At 44.6% G+C, this 11,982-nt stretch overlaps 1 protein-coding gene across 1 annotated transcript in view; it reads right to left on the reverse strand.

Moving 5' to 3' along the window:
- The window catches only part of T265_05426 (hypothetical protein), a gene marked incomplete at both ends in the record, with an annotated part of 83,897 nt that extends 73,595 nt beyond the window's left edge, over window positions 1-10,302 (reverse strand). Inside the window, one exon of the mRNA XM_009170433.1 lies at window positions 10,130-10,302. The remainder of the gene's footprint in view (window positions 1-10,129) is intronic.
- Window positions 10,303-11,982: the final 1,680 nt, after the last annotated feature.

An 11,982-nucleotide genomic window follows, 5' to 3' on the forward strand; every position in this document is an offset into this window, starting at 1 on the left:
TTGGTAGTCTGAACGTTGCAATCCAAGACCAGGCCTGTTCTATTCTCCATTTCTTGTTCAGCTAAGCAAAGGGACAAAATTTCATGAGCTCTGCTCATCCGGTTAAGTTTCATAGCTCAACCAAACTCAAACACCCATAATTAGTTGCCTTTGAACGATTGAAGCAACCAGAAAAATCTACCACGTTTTTATTGTAGTATTTTCTTGTGTGGGTTGGTATGCGAAAGGAGCCTCTGGGAAGAACTCTCTTAGCGCTGGACAGTGAATTTACGCGCGGTGCCCTGTAACGGACAGTAGAGGTAACCTCTGAAATAACTATTGATCTGTGTGATTCATAACTCATTTTTGGTTGTAGCGAATGTTGGTTGAATTGATGTGAGACTTTGGGATGTCCTTTTAGTTCTGACGCAATTATTTTTCGGTTTTACTACGAAACTTCTCGAGCGTTGTGGAAGCACTCAGTTGCCAGATTAGTGTACTTTTACTGATTTTGTTTGCTTGAAAGCTTCGGTGTTATAGAATGAAAGTTATTGATCCAAAACATAATGATGTAGGGTAAGTGGAATACAGTGTAATTGAAAGAACACGCTACTTGTGAGGTTGCTGAAAACTTTGTGATAGCCCCGGAAAGGTTTGCTCCATCGTGAGGTTCATCAGGTAGGCGCAGACCCCGAGTACCCATCAAACGTATCGTCTACTTGCAATGTTTCCCTCAAAGTGACTGACTTAAATTTGGTGGAGTTGGAACCCCGGTTCAGTTAGGAAACCAACTCGTTTCCGCAAGCGATGAGGCACCAGAGATGGGAACCCTATTAATTGAATTTTACGCTAGTCCTTTGTTCGGCCCCCACAATGACTATCCGCTTTTCAGAAGCATTATCCCCGCTACTCACTAAGCTTGGACAGTCTGTACTGCTGTAGATTCGGAAATGAGAAAAACAATTTAGCAATTTAAAGGTTCATTAATTTAAACAAAGTGTATCCTTCAACTCTGTGGTTAGACCTATAAAAGCTTCCGAAAACTTTCCTGCTATTAGTTTTCGCATCGACAAATGTACTGTTTTGTTCTCATACTACTGATGGCTACGTTAGATGGATATTTGATCGGTTGGCTTGCTCCCAAGATAGTTTTGTTCGTCTACAAAGGTGAAACCACATAGTTTTGCTGAAATGAGAAATGCCAAAACAACATTCCAAAAAACTAACTGGAAACGTTTCTGCGACACGTTGACGCAGGCGCTCGAAATAAGCCGTTTCCAGTCGGCGTTTCACACTATCCAAACCGGGGCTCCACATTTTTTGTCCCCGTTCCTCATCAGTCCACAGAGTGACCTACAGTCAAAATGATCTGTTGTCACTTTGTTCATAACCAGACATTTCTGTCATTTCTCGTAGAGTTTAACTTCTACTCGGCCAATAAACTGCCTGGATGACTTATATGGAAGTGTCCAAAACAATCGTAAAAACAAAAAACCGGTAGTGTGGGAGACTCATTGCTGATGGCTAAGCTGATACTCATCGTGTTGTTTTTGAACAATGGACCGAATTTTAACAATTATCAGATCAGTTCAGCTGTAACGGGTTCGGAACCACGTAGGGGAAAAGCTAAGTTCAGCAGTGAACCATCACAGCAACACGCTGATCTGAGGGTACTAATGCAGTTGGTCTCCCTCCCAAACAGCTTGTCAGTTCTCCTGCAAGGATTGAAAAGATTAGCACTCTTGAAAGTGCAAGAAACAACATACTGTTTGGTAGGTACTTTGAGCATTACGACAGCTCCATTCCAAAGTAAAGCTCCAAGCTGCGAACCTGTGACTCTTTCGGCCACCTGTCAGGTGTGGTCAGTTTGAAAGAATCACCACAAGCACCCGAAACTCTTAAATGTAAACTTGAATTTGTTCACTAAATTCCAAAAATCACTCTTGTTTTGAAGCAGTGTGGTGTTTCAAGCCACGTGACACCAAGTTTAACGTCAATTTTCGGATGACTTGCTGTTCAGTTGTGCTAGTAATCCGGTCTTTATGCTTTGAGATTTGAGGATCGCAATGTGCGTACACTAGGAGTACGGGCACGAGAATGGAGGGCCGTTGTGGCGTCACCCGAATACCCCTCGCATCTCTGGTGTTCTCTGGCATTGTTTTGTGCAGGTTGAGGGATTATCGGGAGGGACAAATTCGTGAAAATTAAGCTGGGTTTATCCCTGGTTGAAGATGCATCGAACATATCTTCACCTTGAGACCAATTCTTGAACAGCGCCACTCATTCAGACGTCCCAAATTGGTTGTTTTTCTTGATCTGAAAGCTGCTTTCAATTCAGTCGGTCGTCGGGAACCTTGGTAGTGTCTATCCAACAAAGGCGTCCCTTCCAAACTTATATCCCTCCGGTGGCACTGTATACGAACTCCTCTGGGTTCAAACTAGTGTAAGGGATGCTTTCTCTAGATTTCAGCAAAGTGGTGTAAGGCAAGGCTGATCTCTCCCACCTTTCCTCTTCGACTTTGTTATTGATTTGCTGCATGCCTCTGAAACCTCAGAAGTCGAAGTGCTCCTGGGACGTTCGCCCACAGGCATGCGGACGATGTTACTCTCCCTTGTTCAGATCCCTTAAAAATGCAAACGATTTTAAATAACCTAAATAACTCTGACACGCGGTTTGGTATGCGCTTCATTCTTGTAAAGTGTAAAGTGCTCCTACAAGATGAACTGGATCAAACCCAAACCTCATGCTTGCAGGCGAGCCAATCGGTGTAGATAGATATGTTTACCTGGGTAGCTGTACGAAGACTGGCTATAAATGAAATGAGCAATTTTTGCCAACCTTTGACTCCTGAGGCGTCGACGTGACGTCACTTTGCCTGTCAAGGGCAGAGTTTACACTGCGGTGGTTCAGGAACGTGGCATCTGCGCACAGAGTACATACGACAAATTTCAGCGTTTGATCATCGGTATCTCCAAGGCATTGGCTAGGTCTGGTGGGATCATCAGATAGAGATGCTGAGGTATGCTAGATGTTCTTAGGAGGAAAGAACTCTTCTGTGGTAGATGAATTACTCACGCTTCATAGGTTACGCTGGTTAGGACATGTACTCTGCTCGGCAAAAGACCAACTGACTCGCAGAGCTCTTTTTGTCCAGCCCTGTGCTGCATGGAAGTGATCGATAAGTGGACAGTGTATGACATAGCAACGAAATGCGGAAACACTAACCAATAAACTTAATCGGTTTGGCAAATTTTTTCTCCCAGGATGAGGTCTGCGAAACACAACTCACCAATGGTTCATGATATCTGGCAGAAATGGTGCAATCGCGGAATCCGCGGTGCTCGTGCATCTAACTGATCGTCTTCACTGCGTAGCTACCCTGGAGTAGCTGAACTTATCATCGTCTCCAACGCTTGGCTGTATGCCCCACACTCCCGTTTTCCGGTGATCGAAACTGTATCAGCTGGAACCATTGTGCATATGGTATATGGTATATAGCTGATACATTGATTGATTGATTCGTTTCTAGAAATGTCTGGCAAAACCGGATCATTTCGACTGTGTGATTCAAATCGAACTGGTTCCTTGGCCTAGTCTACTTGACAGATCAAAAGCTGTTCGAATAGTCTGATTTGGTAATTGGTCCAGGATATTGGACAGTGTAATTAGTCAAATTAAAGCCTAGTTACAATGTCTTCAAGGTAGAACAAGTAGATGGCTTAGCGAGAACCTGTTTGAATTGTACAACTACTGCTTTCATGAAATGCGATGGCGATTTTCGCATCCTTATATGTCAAAGATAAGTATTGCGCGTTCACCCGGAATCTTACTCTTCGAGTCACACAGTGAGTTTTCAAATCGGACTTTATTTCCAGTAGTAACCAACCTTCTATGCTTGAAATACATCACTGAGGGGACACTATCCACAAACTTTATGGGAACGCTTTGACAATTGTGATGCGATACTACTTAAAATGTTGATAAAACCACGTTGTAGACACTCATACCGGGAGAAATTTATCGATTTCATGGAACACAAGTTGGCTAGTGTTCAGTAAATGAAGTTGATGGATATCACAAATGAGGGACTGAGCTAATATTTTGCTGAATTTCCCGTTTTATTGAAACTGAGTAATCATCTGATAAGGAATACCGGTTTTGAGACTCTCCGGAGTTTCGTGAGATGCGCACTGCTGATGATTCCCAATAAGGATGAAACAACTGTACAGTGCTTCTCGGCTTTTCACCATGGATTGCCTCCCTTACAAGACGAAAGCCCCACAAAATACTGGCGCGGGGTTTATACTTGCGAATACTGACTTAATTAATTAAAACATGAAGGGGAATACGACAAGGAAGAAACAAGTAGAGTCTAACCTGGTTATTGATCGCCCAAGGAATAACCGTATTTTTTCAGCTGAACCTGGTATTATTCTGCTATGCATAGTATAATGCATCCTAATGTCACGCTTCCAACCCAGGCTATGTTGCTTGAACCTCTCTTGCAGATCAATGGAAAGTCGTCCCTAGGGAAACTGAGTCATGTTTCTAAATTTAGTAGTATGAAACAACTATATCTTTGTGACGTACTACTCATAAGGTTGCTGAAAATCCGTCCGTAGTATGAAACAACTGCTCAAATTTTGCGGTAGTTGTTTAACATCGTTTAATCCAGAAACAAAAAGAGTATCGCTGATCGCTCCGTAATAACGCGGCAACGCTGATGGACTACACGAAATCTTCAGTTCCAGGAATTTTATCACGCACATAAAATTGGATGTCTTTACTTTAGGAACTTGTCAGGCGGTAAAGACATCATATTTGAGGTCAAATGGGAGATTTTCACAAGAAAGCGGAGATAAAGAAATCGGGACAAATCTGCTTGCACCACTTAACGCGAATGTTGAATTTCCGTCTTGACAAATTTCACACCCTATGCTACGAAAACCATGTGGCACATCTTGACAATGTTCAACGCTTCATTCAAATTTCGAAATCAGTTCAAGTCATCTCAAGTAATTTTGTCATCACTACCACATGGGTGTACATTTTTCCGAAGTTTTCCTAACCACGAAGTGCAGAACAGAATGTATTTTGGTCACTGCGATAAGCAATTACGTCGGTGTTTTAGGAGGTGAAGGGCACATTCGCCCCTCCAAAAAACGGTCAAATAAACCAGAATTTCGTAATTTTTGGCCAAGACTTTGGCATAACAAACTCGTCGAGAGCCGAAATACTCAACGTTATATCTGCTGACTCGTCAATCTGTTGTATCTGACTGCTGACCCACTCCAGTGCCTGGTGCCGCAAAAAGGACCCACAGAAGGGAACACAAATGAGCGGCGCTTGAGACCGTTGTATCTTCGACTCGCACACACTCACGCTCTCGGACTCGCTTGTTCGGAATACAGCTGTTGTGTTCCCTTTTGTTGGTCGTTTTTTCGGCATTTGGCACTGGAACGGGTCAGAAGTCAGATACAACGCTGAGCGTTTCGACCGTCAAGCTAGTTATTGGAGGGCACTATAACTTGGTCCAATGCTGACGCACGCGGTCTGCCTTGGTACGAGGCTGCGACGCACTGCCTGGTGCGGGGGCGTTGTTTGACCTTGATCAACGCTGGCCCTCGCTGACTGGGTTTGATTCAAGGCCGTGAGGCGGTGCATATTGAGGGAGCGTTGTCTGTCTGGTTAACATTCAGCGGAAGTGAGTCTGGTTTGAATTGGGGCACTCAGCGGTTGCTTTCAGGACTCTGGTCTTCCTGGTACTCAACTTTTCCAGTGACCAAAGTGACCAATTTCTTTCACATTAGGCCTAGGTGTTCAGTTAGTCCTTATCATGAGTTTGGCAGGAACGGCCTGCGGAAGTCCCGTCAGACCCGCTCAAAACCAGCTGGTCAGCAACCAACAAGTGCACCGGAACCACCAGCATTTCGATCCACATTAATGCTCACAAATCTCCACGGATTTAGTGGAAATTTCCGATTACTGTTGCAAACAGCTCGAAGAAAAATCCACAGAACGCTGGTTATTGTTGGTTTCTCTAATGTCGAAATCAAAAGAGCGCGAGCTACGATGTGAGTTTTAATCTAATTATCTGAAATCATTCCGCCTGTTACCTCGAACGAAGAGTGGCTCCGCAGATAAGTTTTATCCCGTTTGTGACCTAGCGGTTTGAATGTTTTCGATTTTGGTAACTTGCTCCGGCTCGCCGTTGTGCCGGGGGTAATGCCGTACAGTCAGTCACTCACCGTTCATCCGCCTGCAACAGACCTCCGATGCTTTACCGTTTTTTGACCGTTGGCTTCAACATTCGTCGTTTGATTCAGTTTTCTGTCATCCTATGAACTCGATTCATCAATAAATTACTTCGGTCGACCGGTTGATTGTCTATCCTACTTCTACTCAGCTCAATCACGCCTTTCTTGCTGTGGCTGCAGAAGGCGATGATAACTCACTTAGTAGTATGATGCAAACGAGGGGACAAAAGTGAACACTCAGAGTAACACCATGAGATAAACTCAAACGGACGAATTCACGGGCACCATGGCTTTAAAATGTCTTCGTGAAAGAAGTAAGAGAAGAGAAAAGACGTTCTCATCATTATGAATCACCGATAGCAACTTTTAAGATGAGCGCCTGAAGGGATTAGTTTGATAGAGAATGTAGGAACTACTGCCAGAGATTTGATCTATGAACTTGTTCGATAGGAGATCCAAATCTTTTTTTCGGGGGCTGCGTATTCCAGGTACTTTTACTAGTCAAACCGGTGGCCGGTTCTACTGCTGAATGTTATCTAACAGGGCATCCTAAGGTCGATGGACTGTAGCGTTCCCAGATGTAATAAAAATCAACCGGTACTGAGTTGAGAATTGGCACAAGTTATGAAAGTCCCGTGACCGCACTAGTTCACTAGTTGACCAGCTTGGTGCCATCGCCTAAAATGATCGTTTTTATGCATTCCTATACTCATTAGCAGCTAATTCTTCCCTCTGTTAAAGTGTTATAAGTTTCTCGATTGGTGTGCAAACTCAGTTACCATGTGATGACCCGCCAATGGGCTAAAACAAGAGTTTTAACGGCATTCTAATAGGGGGATGTTCAGGCATCAGTTTGGACATCTGTCTGATATGGCTTGATGGACCTTAATGAACAACCCGATGGCTGCATGCCGATATGTTCTGATGGGGCAGTAAGTTTTTCAGTTCCTGTCTGACTGGCAGACGGTTTGTAAAGGTCGCATGTAGACAGCTACAAGGAGAGAGAAAGCTTCGGACAGTTTTTCCGATTGCCCTGGCCGAAAAATTCCACTATTGAAGGGCAAGCACAGTTTTTTCTGATACACCAGTCTGGTTGGTTTGGAGTCCCTGGACTATCTGGCAAATTCCGTCAAAGTGGGGTCCAAGTAGCATACAGGGTTGACAGAAAATCAGGTTGAAGCTAATAGATGAGCTACAAGTAGGGCGAAACTGGTTGTGGGCTGTCAAAGGGTTTTCAGCAAGCTTATGAGTAGTATGTTTCTCTCAGACAATATACTTCGATATCTCGAATGTCGTACTAACTGAAAAATGAGACATTCTTGTGCAGCACATTCAATTAAAGTGGACCTCATTAACTGGATTCTGTTGAGTGAACTCCCTTTTTTTGAAGTTTTAACCAGACCAATTTGCAACTCGGACTAATTTGACCGGAGACAAGCTTTGAAGAACTGATGACAGGTAAATAGTTACTTAAAGATTTTTTGGACTTATCGGAATGTTTAGATGTGAGCAAACATACCAAAGTCCTAGGAATTAAAGGCGCCTTTTTGTAAACCCGCCGAATGATCCAAGCAACGATCACATCACTTATTTTCTAACCCGGGGAATACGACGTTAGACAATCAGCAGAACATGCTTGTAAGTATATTCCTAAATTTCTTTTCCTGGATGGTAGTCGATTGGGGCTCCATGCTTCCCAGTCAACAGTAACAACCTTTCGGTGCCTAGATGCCATACCTCCCGAGAGAAGTCAAGCTGTCCAAGCCTGTACAAGAGAAGTTGAGAAGCAGAGGCCGGGTTCGAACCACGAACCTTCCGGTCAGTAAATTCGCGTTCTAACCACTTGAACCATCTCGCCCCACCCAAACAACAGTGCTGGCTCTGGTCCATCGTGCGTTGATGTGGTTGGATGCATTTACGCCTGCATATGACAGTTGTCCACACGGCTTTCGTAGTTGGTGGTCGTTGGCCTGTTCGCTGAGCTGGGCAATTTGATTGCAAACGTTTCATCACCAATCGAGGTGACATCATCACCGCTACGCACTCCTACGCTCCACAATAACGCACTGATGATGTCACCTCGATTGGTGATGAAACGTTTGCAACCAAATTGCCCGGCTCAGCGAACAGGCCAACGACCACCATCTACGCTACCTGAGCTACCAACATTTTCATCTATAGGCTTTCGTAGTGTCGTTAGGTCGGTTGCCAGCAATCTGCAATGCACCGGCCTGGATGGTTGACCAAGTGGCGGTCGACGGTGGAGAAGCCGAATCCATGAAGTAAGTGCCAGCCGCAACAGAATGCCAGGGGCAAAACTGTATTTGCATTCATGCCACTGTCATCTGAACGATCCCCTTCTCCTACAGCGCAATCATTCTGGTTGTTCCAAACCAAGTAGAAAAGGCACTAGACTCCCTAGAATTCGCCAACCATACATACACCATACATATGGTGAACAAGGCCAAACCAATAGAGGGGTCCCTGGGCTCTGCCAAGTGTATACACTGCTGATGTACCCTAATAGGGATAAAACTCGGGTCGATTACTGCTCGTTTTTGACATGGACCACTAGAACACTTGTTGCAGAACAGAGAGATCATCATGAACGTAGACTCGGACAAGCCGGCAAACACCTGCAACCGAGTCCCTTCTGGTCTCCTTGTTTGAAACTCAGGTGGTGGTAGACAAATTTGATTTTCCACGTTCTAGAAGGATTTTAGGGCACATATTGACACTTGATTCATCCCTTATGGTGGCTCAATGCGGACTCATCAGGTGGATGCAGTCCCTCAGCGTCCGTCAACCCTATGTTCTACTTGGACCCAAGTCGCACGAAATTCGACGTACACCCTCATCTGTGTACCATTTTGGTTTCAGCAACCATATGAGTAGTGTACAACGTCTATACAATGTATTGCAATATCTCAAATATCCTACCAACTGCAGCATGAAATGGTCGGGTGTAGCAGATTCAATTGAAGAACAACACTATAAACGAGAGCTTCATCTGGCTTCCAGTTGGATCTTTCGTCAAAACCAAATTGGTATGCAGATGACTGCATAGTTGATAGCGGTGAAATCACTACTTTATCATTGATGGCAGTCAATCACATAATTAAACAAAGTCAATTCATGGTCGTATGATGACAGATCAAGCTGCATGCATTCAAATGATTCATGTCGGCGAATAAGCACCTTACGGAACTGTTAACCTTTGTCCAGGAGTTCACTAGTAAATGACGAAGTGCAGCAAGCGCATTCATAGACTAAATTGTTTTTTAGGAAATTTCCAGAGAGTTTGTCAATGGGGGCGCTTTCTCTGTCGTATTAAGAGGTTAGACAAGAGCTACCAGAATTTTGTTAAGTCTCTGTTTCAGATCATTTTCGGAACGATGCGGTGAAAAATTGGTTTCGTCCTGATGAGCACTAATCATTTACACGTTTCGTGTAACCGGAACTGAAAACCAAGTGGCTGACAGACTGTGGACTACAGTAGTACAGCATTTATGCGGCTATTTTTACCACTCAGCTGTGTACTCTTCATGAGTCATGTGACTTTCGCAACTTCTGGGGAATTTGCAAAACGTCGCGCCGTTCACTCACTACTCATGTCATCGTAGGTACGTTAGTGCAAAATCACCTGATTAGCTTGGAGAGAAGGGTAATGGGCATGTAGAAGGTAACAAGGGAAGGAAAAAAGCGAAATCTCGAGTACTGTCTAGAAGGGACGACTCATATTAGGTGATAACTCTGGGGGGACTCCATGCGACACTCTCAACGTCACCCCGTGACGGTTAGCCTTTTACTGAACAAAATTCAACTCTAACGTGTACTTGTCAATCAATCAATTTGAAAAATACTACAAGAAGCAGGTTTCTTATGAACTTACATCGTAAAGAAGATCGAAAGGAGTAGTCTGACTGATGAGGGCCACAGTGCACACGTGCCGTCGAAATTCCCGAACTTCACACGCTGGAGTTCGGCCTGGACAAGAACAGAAATAGGCCTGCTCTGGTCAGTATTCAGTCAAAGTCTGTTATGCGTGGGCAAACAAGGCCGAAGCACACAACCTGACTTCGGTCACCGCAAGGATTCGGTTGCCGGTGCGTACGCCTCGTTGTACACACTGACAGGAGACGAGTATGCAGACGTGGTCGGTGCGCGCGCATAAAAGCACTCGCACCCATGCACCATCCAGTTTTCCTACACTTAGATGGGCGCATCTATTGATTAATGGTGACCGCCGTTCGCAAATTGCGACGGACAATGTAGCCAGCACAAATCGATATCAGTGGCTATGGGAAGTGTAATAAACCCGGCACAGACTAATGTGTGTGGTCAAACGGTAGATCTGGAGACTTCCGTGTAAAGTGCATCAAACTCTGCTGGTGCTGCGTCACGTGTTGTACCGTAGTTCGAACTGGGTTATAGTTACCAAAACAAATGAAAGATATTCACTTTTGAAAAACTGTCTGACACGTACAGAAAGCGAATCAACAATCAAACAACACAGGAAACTGAATTCCTTCGAGGAAATCACGAAAAAATTGCTTTCGTCATTTGGAGAATTGCCAAACGTGCCATACGGAATTCTAGAAAAAAAAACTCGAAGGCGTCTTGGGATTAGCCAGTGACTTTTTTGGTTTCCCAATCGTTTTTTCTGTTGAATTGTAGAAATCTCGTCCAATCAGTTGAAACTTTCCATCTCTGGGTAGACGAGAGCGACAGAAAACCCGTACTCTTTCGTATTGAACTCACGATTGGTTAACTTGGTTCAGACTGCAGAGAGTTTACTACGCGGATGGCGAAGTTCAACTAGGGCTTTGTAGTGTACTACTCATAAGGTTGCTGAATATCCGTCGACAGCGCACGACCGGTTTCGCCTTTTTTGGGGCTCATCAGGTAGGCACAGTCCCCGGGTTTCCGTCAAACTTACGTTCTATTTGAACCAAATTGCACTAAATTAGCGAATGTACACTAATTTGCAACCGTATGAGTAGTACATTACAAAGATATACATGTGTCGCGATATCTCGACTATCGTAGCGACTGAAACATGAGGCGATCTGGTGCAGCACATTCAGTTGCCTGAGAACATCACAAATGAGAGAACACACAGAAGAAGTCACACGGCATGATCATGGTGATCCGACTGTCACCGGGTGCTATCATGCGTAGCGAAGGAATCACCCCGTCGTCATTAGCTGAACAATTTCAATATCTTCGACTTTTCCCTTGGAGCATGACGGATTTGCCAGTAGACTAATTGCGATCGAAATCCTGGTGGGTAGTGACAGCGCAGAAAATGGAGAGACGGATTTTGACACCGCAGGCATGCGTGACCTGTACTACTTAATTCGATGAATCGGTCAAAATGATGGCAAGCGTCAGTGGACTGATAGACGAAGAGAGCTATTCATTGCCTAGAATACAAAACAGTGTCTATGGCGGTCGTCCGAGTACACTGGAGTACAGCGTACCTGGCCTCGTCAAGCACACCCCAGGGACGATCCATGAAGCTCTAACACCCTTCGGTGCCTAGCTACCATGCCACGAGAGCATAATGAGGACACTAATCGTCTTCCTGTCTAGATATGGGCGCCCTTTCAGTATCCCCGTATACGTCCAAACATGAATGGCATATTTTGTGGGCGAGTTAAACCCGCGCGTTCTCAAGCGACGTTGCCGTCAACGCCGCTGGTGAATTAAGTCCAGTAAGGGATTTCGTCAGTTTTTGGCCGG

The sequence above is a fragment of the Opisthorchis viverrini genome, assembly GCF_000715545.1.
Source record: "Opisthorchis viverrini unplaced genomic scaffold opera_v5_103, whole genome shotgun sequence".
In the NCBI taxonomy this organism is placed as follows: domain Eukaryota; kingdom Metazoa; phylum Platyhelminthes; class Trematoda; order Opisthorchiida; family Opisthorchiidae; genus Opisthorchis; species Opisthorchis viverrini.